At 36.6% G+C, this 13135-nt stretch overlaps 1 long non-coding RNA gene across 1 annotated transcript in view; it reads right to left on the bottom strand.

Annotated features, from left to right (window-relative positions):
• Positions 1-13135, bottom strand: part of LOC120584095 (uncharacterized) — a 42918-nt gene that overhangs the window by 28399 nt on the left and 1384 nt on the right. The window contains exon 2 of the long non-coding RNA XR_005647957.1: positions 4039-4143. This is a non-coding gene — a long non-coding RNA (uncharacterized LOC120584095). The remainder of the gene's footprint in view (positions 1-4038; positions 4144-13135) is intronic.

The raw sequence follows: 13135 nt of genomic DNA, 5'->3' as shown, positions 1-13135 counted from the left end.
TCTTTCTAGTCACAGGAGAAAAACGTAAGTGTATGTTCACGGAGGGATCAGATTTTCATCGCCCTAATTCAGTGGTCAAATTTAGCCCTATAAATGCTGAAACCATCAAATATTATGACTCCTGATGTGATACACAATAAAGTACAAACCGTAACCTGTGGCATATTTTAAACAAAATGTTTAACATGAATCTAGAAAACATTTAGACCTTACTTTCAGCATAAGAAAAGAGAGGGGATGCAGAGAGTTCAACAATAGCACCAGAAGGCACCCAGACAAATTGAGAAGGCAAATCATTCTAGTTGGCACAAACTAGCTCTAAAGAGTATTTTGGAGATAAATGAGGATATTTGAATATGGATAGATTAGATTAGATTAAAAATTTGACTTATAAAGGTAAAGATCATTAACTTGGAAAATTAGAATACAAAATAACTTGCAAAGTATTATCTCATTTTAACAAAAATATATACATACATATATATGTTATCTGACAACATAAAAAGATATTAAAGATGATTTCCAGTGGGAGGTATGCAGTGCTTTTTCTTATTTTTATTTATCTTATTTTCTAGCTTTCTCAAAGCACACATATGCTTTTGTAACAAAATATAGTTCTTTATTAAAAACTGAAAGAATTGTGTCCTGAGGTGGAGGTGCCACGATTCAATGACATTAGAGTTTTGGACCTTCCTAGTTGCTGCAATAATTTTAGATGACTTTAAATAGAGAACTTTTAATCCTAGGTAAGGACTATTAGTGAAGATTTGCTCACCCCCCTCTTGTTTACTGCTCATAATACATCTTCTGAAGATAAACAAGCGATTCTGTTTTTAAAAGAAAAGAAGAATTAAACAGGAGGGTGGATGGAAGGAAATTTGTGAAGAGAGAAATGGGGAAGGACACGGAGATGGGGGATAAGGGGGAACACATGATATCTGTTTTCAAATTCTTCGATAAACAAATGAATTAAGCCTCATCTCCAGCCCCCACCACTCTACCTAGCCAACTCCATCATTCCTTTAGGAAGTCTTCTCTGTCTTCCCAATCTATGCATAGCTGTTTTGTTCCTATAAACAGTCTCAACACACTACATCGACTACCTACCCACTGACCTGTTTCTCTCTAGACTGTAATTTCTCTGAGAGTAAGGGACAGGTATTTGAAACCACTCTATCTCAAGAATCTAGCTTAATGCCTGGAACAGAACAGATGCTTATGTATTGACTCATTCAGAGGAAGCCCTTCAAGAAAACACAAATTTATAAGGGTCCAAAAACATGCACTAGCCACTAATATTACATCTCTATATGTCCAAGAAATTAAAGGAACATTCTGAAATAAACGATATCCAAAACAACCAAACAGAGAATTCCTGCCAAGAAGTCTGTAGACTTTGGGAAATTAATGCTTTGCAAGATCAGCTCATGATTTCACACAGTCCACCCTCTGTTATGTATGCAGATTTAAGGTTGGAGAGGGCAGCAGCACAGGGGTCCGCCTCCTGAGCATGTGGTATTCGGCCCCTAAGGCACCCTCAAGTACCTCCTCTGTCTTACTTGGAAGCCAGAGTTGAGTTTTAATCAGTAGATCTAGGACCAGACCAGCACTTCAATGCCCCCTGTCCAAAAGTGCAGTCACCGTCATCTCTCAAACTTGCTGGACTCTTGGCTTCATTACTTAATAGCTTTGACCTCGAGCTCAGATTCCTCATCTGTAAAAGGCCGATTCTTGAACTGTCCTGAGAGTGTGAAATGGAGTGATTCACCTAAAAGCCCTAGAACAGTGGCACCTACGAACTCCATAATTATCAGCCCTCATTACTGTTATTTTTCTCTCTTATCGTGAAGAGTTCCACTATCTACCCAGTCACTTAAGGCTGAGAATCATCCCAGAGGCTGCCACTCTCCTGCAGTGAATCAGTGACGGCTGTGGTGGGCATTTATGATTGCTCTCGCTTATAGAATAAAAATAAAGCAGTGGGCATAAAATACAAGCCTGCCGTTATCTAGTCTTTGCTGATTTCTTGGCAGTCTTAAGATTTTCATCATTTCCTTTATTTCTCCTAATCTTCAGCCTTAAAGGCACAGTAATTTATTCGTCTTCTAAGGGATGTGACTTTCAATGGAAATCTACCTTAGTTATTTAAAAATTAAAAAAGAAAAACATATAAAACACTCTGCATCTGCCCTCTTCAGGTAAAGATAACATTTAAATAACTGGGAAAGTAACCGCTTTCCATAAGACACTCATGATTTAGAAATGTACTTGTTATTGTCTGATTTTGTTCCTGAAAATGACTTGAATTGCCTGTTGAAACTCTCATCACACTTCAAAAACTTGGAAACAGAATTTTTAAATCTACTTTAAAAACTTTTAAAGAATTTCAGTGAATTATTAAACATGTTTTTTGAAAATAAAATTGTAACACTTTGTGACCAATTTGCAAGAACTAATTGATATCAAGGAAAATTTATAAGCATAATTTCAATCATATCTTTAATATAATTTGTGGATGTGGCTGAAAACAAATAGTAAATAGTCAGAAATCCATCTCTTCTGTATAAATCTGTCTTGTCCTGTATTACCTTTTTTAGAGACGACGACATTAAAAACAAGTCTCTAATTAATCTGAACTTGGGTCTAACCTTTAAATCATTATTGAACCAAGATTTTTTTAAAGTTTGAAGCAATTCAAATTACATCATTTTCACTGAAAATAGCCTTACTTATACTATTAATTACTTGTTCATTAACAATGGTATTTTTGGGGAGAGTAAAAAAGATTTTGTATCATTCATAGATAAAACAAAGTTACATTAAAATATTATTTATTTCATCTTTGCCTTTTGAAAAACTTTCTGTTTTTGTGTTTTACAATTTACATGCCATATTAGCACAATAGTAAACATATACCATTTAAAACTAAATAACTGTATATTAGAGCCACCTGCCAATAATATGTTTTACTGATAAGGATGCACAATCGAAAAAGCTTAAGAACTGTTACTCTAAATTAATTTTTTTCAAAGTATGATTTGAGAAGCATCTGTGTCAGCATCACCATAAGACCTAAGCCCAGAAAATCTGACTTTGGACATGTAATTGGAATCCAGAACTTGCGTTTTTAATGAGTACCTCTCTTAAGATGATTCACAGGCACCATGTTAAAAACGTGTCATTGAAGGAAATAAAAAGCATTCTGGAGAGAATCCGGGTGCCTATGAACAAGGCATGTGAGTGGTAGCCATATGCCATGTGCAGTGCACATAATCCGCTGTCTCCTCATCAGTCTTGTTAGGGAAAGAATTTGCCAAACTGACCTTGCCCCAATGTATAAACCTCTGACCTTCAGTGAAGACATCACTTCCTAAAAAATGATTCTGTAATAATTGCCCCCCTTAAAAATGGACGCGGCCCTGAGAGGGTTTTAAAAGCAACCCTGCTTTCTGTAACTTCAGATGCTGCGGTGTGTGTGCATTAAAACCATGAACTCATAAAAGGGCTTTGGTAAGCATGATTTCATTTTGATTCACAGAGTGACCAAATTTAATAAACCTTTTAAAATAAATAAAAAGGTAAGTAAACGCAAACATACACACAGAACATTTAAAAAACATTCCCAACAACCAGTACCACCCTTAGATCCAGGCAAAGGGCCACTGCCTTGAACCCTTCTCCTTAAAAGATCTCTCTCTCTCTCTCACACACACACACACACACACACATACACACACACAGGTAAATGTTTTAAAGAACACATGATACCTCTGTCATTGGGGATTTAGCACTCAACAGGATGTAGTGCAACCTTAAACCCAAACATCTGTTCTGTGACTAACGCCATTCAGGGCCCACGGAAATGCTACTATACCTCGTCTGCCATTACATCCTTAAGGTAAAAGGTGATCACATCCAAATGTTACAAAGGCTTGGGATGTGATACTAAAAGCACTGGAGGTGAATACTGCTTCCAAGAACAGGAAGAAAGACAAATTAATCAACTCAGCAGATCCCCTGTATGCAATATATCTTTACCTCATGCAGTGTCGTTTCCGAGCGGTGCCTGGCATGCTTTTCCTGCTTCTCCAGTCCACGGTTCTGAGGTATTCAATATTTAATGAATCTTTGCAATAGTTGCAGCTGGCAAAAATAGAGAACATTTACAATATTAAACAATTCATACCTCTCCTAAATCGGTAAGTATGTAGATCTAGACAAACCATTCATGAAATCTGATACCAATACTCTACATTGACAACCAGCTGTGCATTGAACACTAGCACTGCGAATAATTTGTTTATATAAAATATTTTAAATTCATTTTCAAAACATTAAGTGCAATTTCAGCTTTATTAAAATCTTACATTAATTATACTTTTTCTTTTCTATTTTAACTTTATGTGTACTTTGAGTATTTTCTAATAAAAATAGCATTTTATAAACAATATATGTTAAAATAAGTTTAATTTTAAAATTTCTTATATTTGTTTTAACGTACATTCTTGATAAAAAGATATTCAAGTTGCATACACTTTAAATAGAATTACATTTTATTTGTAATCTTTTAGAACACAAATTATGACAAAATATTGATGATAATAACACAATTAGTGATTTTTGCTGACATAAAGACAAGAATAAATTGAATGGAATAAAATACATAATAAGCTATGAATTATGTCTCTTCCATTTTATTACTCATCTACATAATGCCAGCCCAACAACAAAACATCTGGACATGTGCAATAACAATTAAACTTATTTGCCTTCGATATTTTCCCAACACAAATCATAACTTTACAGTTTTCGATTTTTCATTATAATAGTATATTTGTCGAGATAGAAGGATGAGACATATTTTAGATAACAGTGTTTTGATTTATAGACAATTATGAACAATTAACAGCTTGATTTGTCACATTTAAATATTTAGACATATGGTATGTGGGCATTCGTTTGTACTCTTGCTTTGGGCTCCACAAATGTGAGAGGCAGGCCTGACAACTATAACAAATGAAAACAAGACATAACAAAACAAAACAAAACAGAGACAAAACAGCAAGAAGAAGACTGTAAAGTGGTAGAGACAACTATCATCCCCTTAAACTTCTTAAAACTACTGGTTTTCACCTCACCCGTGACATGTCACTTATGATTATGAAATGCCTGCTCCCGCAATAAAGCGACATTTCAGGATTGCTGGTGTGACTCCAGAGTGTGTTGTTTTCACTGCTGAGCCACTTCATTGCCCAGTGGGAAGAATGCTCTCCAGATTTAAAGAGCAATATATGGTCACAAAAGATTTGCCTTTGGGGGTGAACACACAATATACAGATGATGTATTATTGAATTGTACACTTGAAACCTATATAATTTTATTAACCAATGTAACCCAAATAAATTTATAATAATAAAAAAAGAACTCTCAGAAGACTCAGCAGTTATTGACTTTTGAGTGTGAGCTCACACATGAAGATTAAAATGAAGTACAGCCTTTTACCCATGACATCGGAGCTATGCAAAGTCATCATATTCCAGGCAGCACAGATTCTACTTGCTTCCCACCTAGGAAAAACAAACACGTTGGCATTGAACTTCTTCCTGAAGTTTAAGCGAGGAGCCAAAAGTGTGCTACTCCATAGTTAGCTGTGCCTACAATTACGCATTAAGTGTTTGAAGTTCTTTTTCTCTGTCTTTCCTATGTACCTTCGATGAGGTGACATAATTTGAGTCTGAAGCTCCAGCATCTGCCTGGCTCTGTTCAAATTCTGGCTCCACTAGTTATCTACTTGTGATTTAGGGCTGTTCTGTGCCTCGGTGTCCTCTTCTACAAAATGGGTATTAATGAGTACTTACCCCCAAAGGGTGCTTGTGAGAATTATATGGTTTAAGTGTCTAGAATAGTGTGTGGGCATGTAGTAAATGCTGTATGCATATTATGCAAAATTTTTAAATGTCCTTAATTATGTCCCCATTTATAAGAGTCTGGAGGGCAGTGTCAGGACATATGTCTTGAACTCACTAATACTGCAGGTCCAAGAAAAAAATTGTGACATCTGGAGATTGGGAGGCTCCCTTTATCCTAGACTTTGGGCTGTTTAATGAGTGCATTGACATGACATCTTTTTCCTTTGCCCTTTCTCTTAGCCCAAACTCCCTTCTAAATTAGGATTTGTGGTAGCTTACAACATCAAGCACACTCAACAGAGATCAGTGAATATCAAAACAAAGAGATAACTAATTACTTAGTGTCACTGTGTAGTCTCAGATGCAGACCTGACCTCTACCTCCCCACCAGCTGCCTTCCTGTGGTTCTGTGGTCCAGATACGTGGGCGAGAATTAGTTTTCTTGTGCTGGGGGTGAGGCGGTGCAGTGGAGGCGTCTCTGTTTAAGCCTCAAGAATCAATACACTGCCGCGCATGACAACTTTATTCACAGCTGCTCCCCTCCAATACCCCTCTTCCTTCTGCACTCTTCCACAAGAGAAGCATAAGAGTGGAAGACCCAACACAGGTTCAAGGAAGGCCTGGACAAGGGAAGGGGAAAGAAAGATCATGAGCTAACCTCAGTGTGTTTACTCCTACTGTATTTTTTTTTTCCAACGGAAGACCTAAAAATTTCTCTGGAAACCCAGAGTTTTTTGGCATAAAACTTGAAAAAGTCTGATGAAAATGCTGTTTTTCAATCAGGCTCAAATTTCTGAAATAATGATCTCTTTATGCATGTTTTCAGGAAGGATGTCAGGAATATGGTTACAAAATTTTAGCAGACACATAAAATGGCCCTTCTATCATCTTCAAGCTCCCTTATGCATTTATTTCTACAGATGATTTACAGATTTACTGGGTTCATGCAATCTTTATATCAGATATCCTAAAATGTCCTAGATGACGTATATTTGTCTCCCTGTGCTTTCTTAACAGGTTTGTAAGCTAGGCAAGAGTCGTGTCTTTTAAATCAAATTTGATGTAGTTCTTGGCACAGGGTTTTGTGTGCAGGTGCCCCATAAACATTTATTGTTGATTATCAAAAGAAAACAATGAGAAAGTAGTTTCAATTGTATGTTTTTTTTTTTTGGAAGGAAGGGAGTGAACCAAAAAATAATAATTCTTAAAAATGAATCACCATTTTCCGTGACAACAAAAATCTCAAACACCAAAACTATGTCTGAATGTATATAGATACCTTAAAAAAATGGTTAAAATTAAAAAAAAAAACAACATAGAATCAAAAATTATTATAAAAACAATTAGGCCGATTCTCTAAACACATGCAACATATTCTCAGAAAGAGAAGGGAAAAAGTATTTTTTATTCCATCTCCTTTGCAGTTCTCCCTGCTTGTGGCAGCTGCTAGTCCTCTAAAATGCACTTTTGTTAAGCCCATCTGTGGTAACTAAGATCATCTTTGTATAGGTGTGCATCACGTAGAGTACAGGCTGGAAATCCCAAAACATAGTGACTTAAATAAGGGGAATATCATTCGTTCCCTGTAACAGTCCAGAGATAAGTAGTCTAGTTCAGACTACTGGTCAAATCTAGCCTGTTTTTGTTTCTACTTCTGAGGTAGGAATAGTTTTCACATCTTTAAATGGCTAAAAAAAAAAAAAAAAAAATCAAACAAAGATTACTACTTTGTGGCACACTAAAATTATATAAAATTCAAACTTCAGTCCATTAAATAAATTTTTATTGGAACACAGCAACATTCACTCATTGACTCATTCATAGCCATGTATCCGTTCATTCAAATCAAGCATTCATTCATAGTCAAGTCATTATCTAGGGCTGCTTTTTCACTACAATGGCAGAGCTGAGTAACTTCAACAGAGAGTATGCCTCACAAAGTCGTAAAACATTTACTATTATCTAGCCCTTTACAGAAAGAGTTTGCTGAGCCTGAGCTGGGGAGCTCTGACCCTGTGGTTTTATTCAAGGCTCCAGGTTCCTTTCATCTTGAGGTTCTGCTGTTCTTTGGCTTTTATCTAATCAGTGGATGTAGGTCACTGCCACATCCACGTTCCAGCCCTTGGTAACAAGGAAGTGTTAAAAAGGAAGACAAGCAATTTCTTTTCAAACACATGAAGCAGAAGTTGCGCACATCACTTTTGTTCACACGCATTCTTTTGGTGAATTTATTCAGATATTCTATACATGATGAAAGCAGGGAAGATGAATTTGGAACGGAAGGTGGGGGTCAACCAAAAACTTAACACAGCATGAAGTATGTAGAGTAAGTTAAATCTTAAAAAAATCTATTGAGTACCCCAAGTCTAACAGGTTAAAAACACAGACTGATACTAACCTATCGTTGAAATTCTTCATTTTATTTATTAAAATGGCCACTTTTTGATGTAAAGGCAAAGTGATGTTCAAGATAGATTAATCTTCTGGAAGGAATCTAGTATTTTGATGCACGTTTTGAGGATGAAACATTCTCCAGTTTCCCCTCAGGATGCCAGTATATAGTGCATTTGCATGTAAGTAGTAGACTCAGTAATTGGAAGTTACTGATACTTTGGTGTCAAAGGAAAAGATCGGGCGTTGGAGCTCCAGGTTAATTCAGGTCCTGTCTCAAGCTCTATGAAGTCGCATAAGACACTAACCCACCTACTAACTGCTTATTGTTTGTATTTTCTGCACTTACATGTAGCTCATGATTTTTAGAAATGGTGAGGACAAACAACTTGCACTTCTGACCACAGCGAATTTGACTGATATACAATTATATCAAAGGTTCTCATCCTGGCTGCTTCTAGAGAAATATTAATTCCCATTCCATCAAAAGTTGAGCAAGAAGATGCAATTTACTCTTTCAAATCATGGATGCGAGGGTTCATCACTTTTCCAAATCTCGTATTGCTCAGGGTCAGTTCTCACTTTGTCATCTGACATGTTTGGGAGCTCTGCGCAGCCGTACTCTGCTCTGGAGAATATGGTTGCTTAAAATTGCTCTTCTGCTTTTGAGTGGGACAAGGACAGAATAAAAGATAACTTCATCCTGGAACAGTATTGAATTAGCCTTCTAAATTAGAACTATAACCAGGCAATGCACATTACTATTTCAATAATTGACGTGTCCTGAAATTAGAACAGATTAATATTGAAAGTCTTTGGAGCACAAGATGGTTTTAAAATTTTGAAGCCTATTGTAAATTTATTATAGTCTTGATGTTTCGCAACTCTTCTCAAAGCCTTGTTAGACCAATCGACATATGAAAAGGAATTCACCACGTATATGAGAAAAGTTATTTCTAATCAATGGGGGAAAACTCTTTAATAAATGGCCTAGAAATAACCAGGCATTCATTTGGAGAAAAAACACATCAAATTAGATTTCTACCTCACAATATATACATATTCATTCCAGAAGGATTAAAAAGCCAAGTGAAAACAATTTTTTAAAGTATTGGAAGAAAACATAGAAAAAGCCTTTGTAAGGAAGATACAAAACCCAGAATTCATATAGGAAAAGACAGACTTATTGACTTATACTCACATTTAAATCTTCAGTAAAACAAAAGACAAAGTAGGTAAATGGCAGACTTTAGACCAGGTGACATATTTGCAATGTATAAAACATATAAGTCATGGAAAAAAGTGATTTATGAAGAACCTTTATAAATTATAAGACATCTTATAAAGATGTAAGCAGTGGATATAAGCAAATTTCTTCAATTAAGAAATGAAAAAGTCATAAGTAAATGAAACGGTTCTCTAACAATGAGACATTATTTTACCCATCATTTAGGTGAACATTATGAATACTGAACATGCGCAATGTTGTGTAAGCATGAGAAGAAATGGGGACTTTCATGTGTTAGTGGGGGTGTAGGTTAGAGGGAAATTTGGAAGTATCTATCAAAATTTTTAAATCATGTTTCCTTCAACCCAGCAATTCTACATCTGTGTAACTACTTCTAGAGAAGTACTTACATTTGTGCAAAAAGAATCATATACAAGAACATTTGATGTTCAGTATAGTGAAAATTGAAAAGACAGAAACATTCATAGGGGAATGTCTGAATGGATGATGGAACGTTCTATAATGCTTAAAAAGAAGGAATTACATTTATATGTACTATTACAGAAGTTCTCTATGAAATCATGGAGTGAAAAAGTAAGTTTTAGTTTAATACTCTGTATGTAAACACTTCTATATAGTCTCATTTATTTAAAAAAACTCATAAAACGAAACTATAATGTTTTGCTTGTATTCACGTATGTGAATGAATAGGAAAAGGTTTTAAGGATGCACATGAACCAGTGGTGGCCACCTCTGGGAGCTTGCCTCTGAGAAATGTGATTGGGTGGAGCTGGCTGAAGAGAAAGTTTGACTCGTACTCTGTTCTTGATTGCTCAGAGTGAAATTTATGAAGAAGACCTTCTCTGAGAGAATTTATTCTGTGATTAAAGTATAAATAAAGCAAAAATGGCTTGTGAGATATTTGGGGGCCACCCCGTCTACTAATTCACTCATAATGTTTCTGCTCATAATGTTTGTTATGTTGTTCTACTTATCACTCCAGTATGTATCTCTCCCACTAGCCAAGTGTGAGGTGAATCTGCTATTTGTTCCTAAATTTCCTATTTTACACCATTTGAATGGGAAGTGATAGTCATTCTCTGACTTTCTGATTTATTTCATTGCCTATAAGTAATAACTGGAAAAAGAGAGTTTAAAAACAATCATTACCTTCAAAAATTTTGACAAATATTTGTTCTGAAATGTCAGTTTCCTTGGTAAAATATCGAAACGCTAAAAATTAAAGTTTCTTTTTTATTAGAAAGTAAAAATTACTTATATTTATAACTATACTAGAAGTACAATAGAATAAATTTAGATTTCTGCTAAATGTTCTTAACATTATTCTAGCTTTAGCAATACTTAGCTTTCACATTTTAAAAAATATCTTAATAGTGTAAAGCAAATTTGTAGAAAACTGAATCAACTTCATTTTACACTTTAGTAAATTCAGGCTAAACCAACATCAAATTAACCAGAATTTAAGATTAGGGCTCAAGTCTTCTGACTTCCGGCCTAAGTTTTCTTTCTCTCTTACATATGGCCATCTCCCACAAACTACATCCACTTTCTTAAATCTTTCTAAAATTGAAAGTTTTACTTCTGAGGATTATAATACAGCATTTCATTTAGTGAGATTGGGATATAGCATAAGAAGCTGAATAAAATTCAGTTTAGGAAAAGGTGACATTTAAGATCATGATAAATGTATCTGAATGGTGTATTAAAATGAAGAAGATATTTCACTCTTGCATAAAGGATAAAACTTACAAAAATAAAATTTTGGTCTATCAAAAAATTCATGCTCATTTGTATATTTGAAAGGGATTCTCCACACAATTTCATTTTAAAGTGGACTCTCCATTGTTCTTTCATTTTTAAATGCATTCTAATGACTAAATTATAGTCTAAAAGAATTCTCATATATTAATTTTCCAACGACTTATCTGAGAGCAAGGTATATGTTACTCCTATACTAAAAAAAAATAAAACATTTTAAGAAAGATTGTTATTGTATATTTTATATCAGATTTAAAAAGAAACAAATCTTACTTGTAACTATATCTTAATTCAAAATTCTCTAAATGCATTTTAAATTTGTGTAAGTACAGTTAAGACTAAAACAACAAAATTCATTTGTCCCATAACAGCCTATATTAGAGCATACAGCTCCATAAGTCAGTGAAACAGTAAGCAACTGCATACATGCCTGTTGCTTTACCTAGCATAGCTGACCAAAATGCATGTCAGAGCGGCGTGTTACAGCTGATTTCATTATCATGTTTGGTGACTGTCATCAGTCATAGAGATCATAGAAGGGAACAGGCCTCTTTCCTCCTGTAAATTATCAATTAGAACTGCTTTTGTTGTAAAACTTAGTCGCTGCAAGTCTGTAGCTGAAACTCTATGATGTATCCCTGACATTAAGTCCCTACAGCGAGGCTTGCAGACCGATGTCTGCACTGAACCCACATCATAGCAAGTCAAGTGCAGCGCCAATGACAAGATTCTTCCGCTGCAACCGCAAGTTATATAATGAAAGAGAACCAAGAAAATCGGCAAACGTGATCAAATGATAATATTTGTCTGCTTGATGAGCAAAAATGTAAACCTACGTCCCTTTCTGCTTTAGATTGTGCCACTGTCCGATTTGCTGCCACGTATTTTGGGAGATAACATAATGGAAAATTCGGGGGTCTGGTTAGTCTTTGAAAAAAATAGCTTCGGTATATATTTTAACCGCTTCTAAGCCGTATATAAGGAAGATGTTTAGGTGGGCCACTGCCCCAGCGCTGGCCAGCCACCTTGAGAGGAGAGAAAGGACAAACGATGCTATGACTTTCAGGTTTGGGTAAATCTACTTTCGCTCTTTAAAAAAAGATGAAAGGTGTCGCTGCAGCAGGGAGGCCCGCGGCGAGAACGCGGGCGCCTTGGTGCTCCGCGCCTTGACGATCTTCTAGGCTGCCAGAAGGTCTGAGCTCCCAGTTGCACCTAAACCACAGGTTCGTTACTCTTATATTTGGAGTGACGGTGGGAAGCCAAGTATCTATAAGAGGATCTGATCGCCATTCTTTCTCCTTGCACCGCGTTCTCGCTCGGGATTCTTCTAAATTCCGTTCACTTTGCTTCGTGCAGATCCCTAGCCCGGGGGCTCGCCCTCTCTTCCACATCTGGGTCATCGTGGGTTGGATACCTGGGCTCGCTCGTCGCAGCCTTGCCTCCCTCCACCCCTATGCCTGGAGGCGAGCACAGCCTCTCCAGCCTCGGAAGCTGAACGTGTGCCTGGCTTTGAGACAGCTAAGACCTCAGAAGCCCAGTGACACCAGAAAAGAGGCTCCCGGGGCTCAAGCGCCTCCTGCAAAAGGCTCTCGCGTTGTAGGCGCAAACCCAAACTCGAACTTGACTCCAGCTAACCGCGAGGAAAATTAAGGGCACGCTGTAGTGGTCTCTCCCGCCCAGCCACTCGTGAAATTTCCTACACTTGGGCCAGCTAAGACACGGGATTTGCACCGCAGCCTTTCAGATCGAAGAGCCGGAGCCCGGCGCTACTCGAGGCTTCTCCAATTTCTTCCCTAAGTGCGAAGTAGTAGTCTCCTTGCGGGGCTG

Source organism: Pteropus medius, unplaced genomic scaffold, assembly GCF_902729225.1.
Source record: "Pteropus medius unplaced genomic scaffold, Ma_sr-lr_union100, whole genome shotgun sequence".
NCBI lineage: Eukaryota > Metazoa > Chordata > Mammalia > Chiroptera > Pteropodidae > Pteropus > Pteropus medius.
Note: the sequence above shows the minus strand (reverse complement) of the source record. Positions and strands in the feature narration are given on the sequence as shown.